We start from the raw sequence: 10,715 nt of genomic DNA, 5'->3' as shown, positions 1-10,715 counted from the left end.
GTCATAGTCAATACAGTAAGACAAGAAAGGGAAATAAAAGAGATACAGATTAGGAAGGAAGAAATAAAGCTGTCTTTATTTATGGATATCATGATCATCTAGGCAGAAAACCTGAAAGAACTGACCAAAAATCTTCTGGAACTAATAAGTGATTATACCAAGGTTGCAGGATACAAAGCTTGAGTACAGAAGTCAATTGCTTTCCTAGCAATGAAAAAGTTGAATTTGAAATTAAAAACACAGTACCATTTACATTAGTACCTCCCCTCAAAATGAAATACTTAGATATAAATCAAACAAAACACATACAAGATCTATATGAAGAAAACTATAAAATTCTAATGAACAAAATCAAAGAACTAAAAAAGAGAGAGATATTCCATGTTCATGAATAGGAAGACTCAATATTGTCAAGATGTCAGTTCTTCCCAGCTTGAGCTATAGATTCAATGCAATCCCAGTCAAATTAACGGCGAGTTATTTTATAGCTATCTCAAACTGGTTCTAAAGTATATATGGAGAGGCAAAAGACCCAGAATAGTCAATACCTTGTTATTAAAATAGCATGTACTCTATAATTTTATACAAGTACTTATATTTATCTTATCCATCTAGTTATAAATCATCTATCTTGATTGATATCTAGAAAATAACATCCAACTATGTTAATTAAAAAAAAATTCTCATTATATTTTTGTTAACACTTCATCTTTGTGTGTATTTTTAATAATATTTTAGAGCAGTTCTAGATTCACAGCATAATGGAGTGGAAAGTACAGGGAGTTCTCATATATGCCCCATCTGCCCTGTCCCCCTCTCCACACACACGAAGCTCCCCTGCTCTCACCATTCCACCCCAGAGTGGCACATTTGTTACAACTGATGAATTTTCATTGCCCCATCATTATCACCTCAAATCCATAGTTACAATAGGGTTTACTCTTGGAGTTGTATATTCTATGAGTATTGACACGTATTTAATGACATATATCCACCATTATAGTATCATACAGATAGTTTCACTGCCCTAAAAATCCTCTGTGCTCCACCTATATACTCTTCTCTTCCCTCATACCCTGGCAACCACTGATCATTTTACTGTCTCCATATTTTTGCCTTTTCTAGAATGCCATATAGTTGGAATTGTACAGTATGTAGCCTTTTTGGGTTGTCACCACTGAACAGCTGAAGCCACAGAGGGGCATGAGTCCTGAGAGGTTTCCAGTTTCTCAGCATTAACACTTTATGATAAGGCTGGGGGAAAAAAAAACAAGCAAACCCCCTCTGCTTTAAGCCTTGAACACTTGAGAAGCAAAAACAAAGGAAAGAAAAAGAGATGGGGGGAAAAAAATCACAGCCACAATGGCCTTTGGTTCATGCGGGTGCTAACAGAGGGAACAAACCAGAAAGCTGGCTGCCCTTTGGTTCCCTGGGTCCTGGGCAGGGGGAGGGGAGAAACTCAGCCCTCTCCTTCCTCTGTATTTCACTGTTTATCCCTAGGATGAGCCTTTTGTGGGCGACTTTTATTAAACTTTTCAGACATAGCTTATATCTTAGTGCTTGTTCGCTGGCATTCTAGCAGCTTTGCTTGATAATTTGTATTGTTTTCTATGCTAAGCTGAAGAAATCACTCTAGCAAGACAGAACAAACATCCGGTGATTAAAGGCCTAGGCCCCAGGCATTATCCACCACTCAGCGGTAATTGCTATGTGAAAGAGTGCTAAAGCTAAACTCCAAATTAAATGCCTCATCAAAAGGCCCACCTAATCCCAGGTCTTCATGAAATCCTGTAAGGTCTGCCATCCTAGCTCAGCTCTGGGGACTGTGACATCAGGAGGGGGCCTGGTGCGTTCCTGGGACTCCTCACAATTGAGGAGAAAGTTTCCACAGGAAATGAAAAAGCATCCAGTTAGACACGCAATTTGGAGTCTGGACAAGACTGAAAAGATCAGCTTTCCTCAGAAATGCTATGGAATTAGACATATCTGAATCAACCAGAAAATCTATCCTTTTTTCTTGTTTCTTAATCTACCCAAGGACACAAATAATGTGAATGTCTATGTTAAATAACCAAATAAATGCTTTTTTCATACTTTAGGAATTCACTGAAAATGATAGTGATTTGAAGCACAAAATGGAGCAGATAGAAAAATATCTAAGTTGTAGGGTTTATAAGCTACTACTTATACCTGAGTGACTTTTGCTGCCCACCTGAACCTGAGTCTCGGTTTCCTCGTTTGTAACATGGGTATGTATAAGCTGGAGAACTTTTGTAATGATAAGAGGTAATAAATGCAATAAACTTGGCACAGTGTCTAGCACACAGTAAGTAATGATTTAAATATTATTTAGAGATTATTTTTTCAGGCCAACCCTAATAGTTAGCCATTGTTGAAAAAAAAACAGAAGCAATTTCGGCCATATAAAATCAGTGTTTAAAAGTACTTTAAAAAATCATAAATTCTAAAAAAAAAAAAAAAAAATCATAAATTCTCAAGAAGGTATGTGTTCTTGATATGGGTCCAAATTTGTCTATTGCCCTAATATATATTGAAATAAGGGCTAAATGTCACAACACAAGTGAAAAGACAAACCAGCAAGAAAAGAAGGGAGACTCTATGACCTGGAAAAAGAGAACTTATGTTCCTTTTTAAACCAATCCGCATCAGCCCACAGAGAAGGCAACCTGAGAGGCAAGATTCAGGAGAGAAGGGGATCCCTGAGCAATCCTGTAGCCATTACCGCTTAATCACCTTGTCGGTCAGCATCACAGCTGATGGTATTTAGGAGTTTCCAACAGCACCACATTTTTTCTCTCTCATATCCTGTTCTCCCATAGCCACCGTAAGTTCTGAAATTATTATAGAGAATTTTAGGTTCCAAGAAATGATTGCCCAGACACAACAGTATCTGCTCTTAACACTTCCTGCTTGGCGCACTGGGTAACGTTTCCCCAGCACAGCAAAGAAATCCATGTTGGAGGCAGATCAGAGCCTGCACATATAGGACAGAAATTCAGACCATCTCATTCCTCACTAATTGTCATTTGAGTCCAAAGCCTTCCTGAGAGTGGCTCCGCTTCACTTACCGGGACTCCCTGCTATGCTATGCCTCTGGAATTCACAATCAGAATAAAACAAGGAACATGCAGCAGTTTTAGAAGAGCCCTGTTAATAAAGGATGCATGCTGTTTCCACTTAATGTGGCAATCATTCGTCCCCGGTAGACACCATGTTCTGAGGGAAGAACATTTATTATTTATTGCATTTTTAAAAATTCTTTTCCTCAAAGGATATATCCCAAATTCCAAACTCTTAAGGGTGTGGAGTGCAGGATTGAGAAAAGTGTACGTGGAAGAATTGTCCTGTCACTTTATTGTTTTTGTGTGTTTGGCTATGTTCATGTGTTACCTAGAAAATAAATTAAAATACATATACCCAAGAACGAATGGTTTTGCTCAGCTATCCTGCAGAGGTGCTGCTAATTCACAGCACTTTGCTCGTAAAGGCAGGTTGCTTAATTAGGTCTTTAATTTCAGTCACAGGGACCTCTGAGAAGAATAAACGCCTTAACTTACTTAAAATTCAACAAACTTTTTTTGAGTGTCTTCTCTCTGTCAGCTACTAGAGATGCATGCAGAGGTGCACCAGATTTGGCCCATGCTTGCCAGAGGCGTACTATGCATGTAACGATACTAATAATCTGATTAAGGATAATATCAATACTACCAGTTGAATTCTTCCCACAAGCCTGGCTCTGTACTGAGCCTTTCATGCACATTTTCATATAGAAACCCGTGAGCAACAATTTCATACAAAAAGAAAAAAGTTGAGGCTCAAAGAGGCTAAATGAATTTCCCAAGGTGTTTCAACACGTAGATTTCATTAACTTTCAGGTATGGAAAAGCCAACAGATCAGGAAATGACTGTAATTAAAAAAAAAGAGCTTGTTACAGTTACCGAGAGGAGGAGATGCCACACCACGCTGATGATGCCACGCCACGGAAGGCCACACAGAGAAGCACCAGGCTCGGTCAGGAGGCAGAAAGAGCAGGAGGAAGACATGCGCAGAGCCTTTATTCTCCTTCCGGGACAAGGAATGGGCGAGGCTGGGTAAACAGGCTTAGGATTGGCTAGTTTGAACAATTTCAGCTGGCTCTAGGGTGTAAGGGCCGCCCCTAGCTGCCCGGTAGGGGTGATTAAGGCAGGCGGAGAGTGGCCTGGTGTGTAGGAGTCCCATATGGAGGCTGTTGAGGATACAGGCTCTGGATTGGTCGGTTTGCAGGGAAAAGGTGAACTTCCAGGTGAGTCCTTTAATATTTCTAGAAATAGGCTAAGCCTGGGAGAGGCTTAAGCCTCTCCAGGGGTCTCAGATGTTAGAACATCAGAAACACATGGTAACACTCAAGGTCACAAAGCTAGTAACACAGAAGCAGAATTTGAACCCTGGCTACGGCACTATCAGTCCCTTAATGACTCTGCTATACTTTGTCAGAGGAAGGACATGATATTGCTTCATCTCTTGCATTTTCTGTCCAGTTTACTCCACTTAGCAGTTGATAAAAGAAATTTTCACATATTGAGGTATGGGGAAATCATTCCGGCTTATACATGAGTTAACTTGAATTTTATGCTAATGAAAACAGCCTGTTTGTGGTCTATCGAACATTGGAGATCTGCTTTAATTATTAAAGGGCACACTGACCAGAAGTAAAGAATATCGTGTTAAAAATAAAGATTAAATGCCTCCCTTCCTGGGACGCCAGTGCTGGTCCTCCTTCAATGATAAGACTCCCTTCCCAGGTGCCAAGGCCATACTGACTCGCTGTGTACGTGCTGACCTGTTGTGTTTTTTTTGAAACCTTGAAGGAATATATCCTTGACTCGTTTGATGCTGTTCTTTGTTCTGACAAGACATAAAACTGTGCTGAAAACCATGCTTCTCTGGATCAGTTTCTCAGAGTAATCTGGGAAGCTAGCTTCTGGGCTATAGTCCTCAGTTTGACTCCAATAAAAATCTTCTCTATTCCTATTTTAGATTGTTTATTACTTTCATCGACACAGTAATACAGAAAGGATACTAATTTTCTGTTCATACCTATGATAAGCAGAATCTGGTTCTTTAGAGTTAAATCTTACTGCATCTACCAACTAGCTTTTTTTAACCTTAGGTAAGTTACAAATTTCACTGAGCTTTAGTCTTCTTACCTGCAAAGAGGGAGTAATAATGCTTACCCTGAAGAGTTATTTTAAAGATTAGAACATGTATTAGCACAGTTTTTGGAGCACAGCAAGTGCTTAATAAGCACTATTTAAGAATTACCCAGGAAAGTTCCCTGTCTGTGGAATTCTTGTGGGCACAGAAACATTAGCAGACACTTAAATACTTTTTAATGAGTATAATGATAATAATGTTTAGACAGAAAGTACTGTTATGGACTAAATGTGTGTCCCCCCCCCCAAAATTTATATGTTGAAGCCCTGATGCCGGTGTGAAGGTATCTGGAAATGAGGATTTTAGGGGATAATTAGGGTTAGATTAGGCCATGAGAATGGGGCCTTTATGATGGGAGTGATGCCTTTATAAAAAGAAGAGACACTAGACCTACCCCCTTTGCACAGCCTCCATGAGGTCCTAACAAGAACACAGCCAGCTGCAAACCAGAGACACGGTCTCCCCCAATCCCACCACAGCATTCTGTTACAGCAGCCTGAACTGAGTCAAGTACTCAGATGCTTCTAGGTAAAAAGATTCCTCTTACTAGATTATATAGAATCATAAAAGCATAGCAATCTGGACAAAGTTCTAGAGAATTTCTACAATTCTGTAATCAGTCTTAAAGGGATTAAAAGGCTTTTTTTCCCCCCAAATCCCCCCCCTTTTGAGTGGCAGCCAATATAATAACGGGGGTCTCTGGATTCAGTTCCCAGTACAGGCTCTTTCCTTCAACCTTGCTAAGGTTGGCTTTGGATAAACATGAAATGGCATCCACATGTGAAAGTATGACTTGAGGTATGAAAAAAATACCAGTTCTCCTTATATAACTGTCCGTACTCATCACTTGGGATTGGGGACTCACTCTCCTGGGTTTAAGGTCACTCCTTATTGTCCTTGTTAAAGAGCGCACAGTTAATCTGAGAGGTAACACCACGCGCAAAACTGATCAGAGAGTTAAACAAGTTGTGAGTCCTCAGCCAGATGGCTGTGGTTTATTGTTCACCCTAACACGCACCCCTAACAACCCCACAGCCATAGGTGATTAGTCATCTGACCAATCCATCAGGATTGGTGGTCTGAACAGCTGAGTAAGTGGTGGGGGGTCAGGCTGGGAATTTGGGGGCATCAGGAAAAATGAATACCAGCCCCTATATGAGTTTTACCTCCAAAATATATGCCTGGATGGTTCTTTAATTGTATCCTGAAGAAGAGTAGTTTTTAAATTAACTAGTTGGTGGATCATCCTGGACTGGAAATAAAAGGGGGTACAGAGAAGAGCAGCAGGGCTGAGAATACAGGACCCAGGAGGTGGTGTTTGATGAGGGGGTCTCATCCCTTTCTGCCACCCAAGAGCCACCCAAGATTCTCCACATAATAAGAGCTGCAGTGCCCATTCCAGGCGGGGGAATTCTGCTGGGACCTTCAGGTGCCAAACAGGGAAGGAAGTGCTAGGTCAGGCCCTGAGATGAGAGCCCTGAGCATCAGAGCACAGGGAAAAGCTCTGCGTCCCACAGTTATGACAGATTCCCTGAGAGCATATCAGGCCCAAGGTGATTATTTTCCTGAAAAGAATCTTAGAGGTCATCTACTTACATGATTTTGATGAGTAGCCAGTGTGTGAAAAAAGATGGTTTCGAACATTGTTAAAAGATTTTTTTAAAGCTTTTCTGACCTTGCTTTCATACTTATTTCGCAACCTAGAGATGCAGTATGGTGCAGTGGTAAATGGCATGGATTTTGAAACTGAATAGATTTGTGTTAAAACCCCAGCTCTGCCACTGAGCAAGTTTCATTACAAATCCTGCAACCCCGGGCTCCTGATCTGTCAAATGTGAAAATAAAACTTACCTCATGTAATTGTTGCAAATGTTAAATAAGCTAATACAAGTATTTAGAGCCTACATCATTGAAAGTGCTGTTGTTGTCATGGTTATGATTGTTTTCTTCCTCATTATGTCAACTTGGTGGTGCTGGATCATTCTTTACCAACTAGGGTCCTTGGACTCTTTAATCAATAGAAATTGATAGGAGACCACAGGAGGAATTCAGGCAAGGCTTTATTGGGGCTTGTGCGGCAGCAGGAGGGAGCAAAAACAAGAAACTGGTGCCCTCATCCTTAAATGGGGTGAGGGTAGGCGGGCTGGTGGGTCGGGCTGGAGAGTGGCTTAGGTGGTCTGCCCACCTCCTTGGTGGTACTACGTGTGCAGAGTACCCTGCTTTTGCTCCCAGCACTTCAGAAGTGGCAGTTAGTTTGTGCCTTTTTGTATCTTGTTGTTCATAATTGCTACCCCCATCCCCCCGCCCATGCCTGTAGTTATAATATTTGTGTAGTTACTTTTAGTCCCTTCTAGTTTCTTTGTATTCTGTTGCTGGAGGAGACATCTGTCCAGGTGCAAGTGCAAGCACTCTGGGAAAGGGTTCCAGGTACCAGCCTATCTCAATTCTTGAAACATGGATGGACTGAACAGGATGACTTGTTCAGTCATCATTAACTGACTCCAATTATTATTCCTTAACTGAATCCAATTATTGATTTCATTACTACATCTTACTATTTTGTCTGAAGTGACCTCTTGTTGTGGTTTCATCTAGACGGAGTGTCCGTAAGTGACAGGGGCTAATCTTCATCCGAATGAGGTAATAAATCCATTTAAGCAGGCATTCTCTTGGCTCTTTCCCTGTCTACATTCTCAATTCTTTGTACTTTGTCTTCAGAGGGACGTTTGTAAGCACAGTGAGAAGATCGGTAGTTAAAATAAAGGTTCATTTAACCTTAATATACAATTTGTGTGAGGTGATTAAAGAAAACTATGGATCTACGGTAACAGGAAACGAAATGGAACCAGTTGCATTTTTCTTCCTGAAATGACAGCAAAGCAGGTAACACTGGTGTGATAAAACTAAGTCTAAGATTAGGTGTTTACTTTATGTATTTAAAGCCAATGAAACAAGATTTTTCTTCTTTTTAAGCCCTCGATTAGGTTACCTTCCTGATCGTCTGTAAAATCCAAGTTGTCAGCTCTTCTTGTCACAAGGAACCCTCTGGCTCCAACACTACAAAAACACCTTTTTCATTGCTTTATCAGTAAGCTGTGTGTGATGGAGGTCAATTTCTGTGTAATCTCTGTGTTCCTTCCCAGATTATCTTTCTCTTCAAGGGACCCAGTGGGAAAAGGCACGTTTTATACAATATTGGCTAATTTGCATTCTTAGAAAAAAGTGAAGCTGCAAACGTCTGCTGATCCTCCTGAAGTTAGTGTTGATGAGTCAGGAGCTAATCTCAATGAACCCCAGGTAAGCACTACTAAGCTGAATGCCAAGATTAGTTCCTTAGTTCCAGGGAATGCCTGGTGCCTCTTATTTTAAGGGGTTTGGGACGAATAAGGTTGGGAGTAGAATAAACAGGGGCTTTATAACCAGGTAGCCATGAGATAATATCCTGTCAAGATCTGTGATATGTGTATGATTTGGGGGCTTGTTATGAAATTTCTCTGGGCTAAAATACTTTCATGTGAAAAATGTAAATAATAGGATCTCTGTAGTGGACCTCTGCTGTTTCTGCTTATTTAGGGTTGCCAGACTTAGCAAATAAAAGTAGAGGACATCCATTTAAATTTGAATCTCAAGGAAACATGAATAATTTCTTAGTGTAAGAATGTCTCAAATATGGCATGGGACTTATTTATACTAAAACTTATGCAACATTTGGGACATACCTATACTAAAAACATTCGTTGTTTGTCTGAAATTCAAATTTAAATGAGAATCCTGTCATTTTATCCAGCAACCCTATGCTTCGCCCATCCCCCTATTCTCTGAGAATTCCTGATTTTCCCTGGGAAACTACCCAACCCTCAAAGTAAGCCCATGTGTTTCTGGTAGAGAGTTTCTTGCCTCAGCACTAAACAGGCAATAGAACACAGGTCTGGCTAATCAGGCACTAAAGTCTCCTTGTCACTGTTTCTTGCTCAAAGTTGGTCATGTGACCCAAAGAGGTCCAGCTGGACTCAATCCCGGGACACAATGAAGTAACTCCGAAAGATGAATTTGGTTTCTCTTGGGGCTGATGAGATACAGATAAGAGCCAGAAGCTGCTGGCAGCCGTTTTGCTAATATGATTTGAGATTGCTGGACAAGTGAGCCAAGATGACACTGCTTAGACTTCAGAGTTGGAGAGTATTAATGCATTTTGATGATATTATATGAGCCCCTGGATTCGCTTGTGACTGCATCCAGGCTGCCCCTGAATTTGTGGTTATATAAGCCTGTTTTATAAACCATTTTTTTTGCTCAAGCCATGTTGAGTTGTATTTCTGTCACTTGTAAGTTCTGAAAAATATAGAGCATCATCAAATTTTGTGACTATGAAATGAAAAACAAGGTAAAGAACTGAACAGGAGATCACATGTAATAAGATGTTTAACAGATTGCCACCCTCCCCCCATACACACTTCCTGTTCTAACACAAATAGTGATACATGTATGAGAATAGATGGAGTAATTCAAATGTATCCTCCAAATCAGAAAGGAACAACTTAGAAAAATATATCTTAATAACTGTGGGGTCAGGCACATGTGTTCTTCGTAAAGGAGAGCGTTATTTTTTTCACTTTCTGTAAACACTAGATATAGCGGCTCCTCTTCAAATACGTGAAAAGCAAATGCAAATGAAAATTTCCCTATTGATAAATAAGGCTCATAATGCTAAAATATGAGGAACTTTAATCTTCTTGAACCCATGCAACATTGCTGTGATTACCAGTTGGCTGAGATATTTGCTTTGCTAAAAGTTTATAGGGAAGCTGATTATTTGCAAGGTTATACTAACCCAGAAAGCACTGAGGAAGCAAGATGATCTTTAATTCTGCGTATTGAGATGAGAAAAACATGTTTCTGTTTGAGTCTGTGTTCCAGTGTAGTTGAGTGTTTCTACTGGGAAACCCAGTGAGAATACATCCAATAAAGAGAGTCTAGTGATCTGGTTTTGTAACCGAGCAGGACCTATGAGACCTTCCCAGAATAGATCCCCACCCATGTCCTCTGCCTGCCTTCTGTCTGTAGAAAAACTTTAGTCAAAGAATAAATTTAATCAGAGAAGTGAGAAAATGCAGAAAGAAAGGAAAACAGTCAAGGAAGACAAAATAATAATACTCTAGCCATTAAACAAAGCCAAGGACCTTTAGTTCCTCCTCAAGGGCTATAGATAATATTCTGAGCCACGACCTTTGAGCTGTTTTGCAGATACCGAAACCCCCAGCAGGTGGGAGAAGTTAACTGTACGCGGCCCACAAGCACGCAGACCCCAGACCGGCTGGAAGCAGAAGGTTGATGATGCTGACTCCCAATTACCTCACCTCCAACCAATCAGAAGAGTGTCCACGAGCTGATCAGGCCCTGCTCCTTGAACACTCTAAGTCTCCTCACTACCCCCTTCAGGGTGGACACACAATTCTGAGGGCATTAGCCTGCTGTGGCCCCCTTTGCCTGGCAAAGCAAT

At 40.7% G+C, this 10,715-nt stretch overlaps 1 long non-coding RNA gene across 1 annotated transcript; it reads left to right on the top strand.

Moving 5' to 3' along the window:
* Nucleotides 1-4,227: 4,227 nt before the first annotated feature.
* On the top strand, nt 4,228-8,978 carry LOC309630507. The gene is made up of 2 exons (XR_014245721.1): nt 4,228-4,304; nt 7,811-8,978. It is a non-coding gene; the product is annotated as an uncharacterized lncRNA (long non-coding RNA).
* Nucleotides 8,979-10,715: the final 1,737 nt, after the last annotated feature.

The sequence above is a fragment of the Balaenoptera borealis genome (genome assembly GCF_965194805.1).
Source record: "Balaenoptera borealis genome assembly, chromosome: 6".
Lineage (NCBI taxonomy): Eukaryota > Metazoa > Chordata > Mammalia > Artiodactyla > Balaenopteridae > Balaenoptera > Balaenoptera borealis.
Note: the sequence above shows the minus strand (reverse complement) of the source record. Positions and strands in the feature narration are given on the sequence as shown.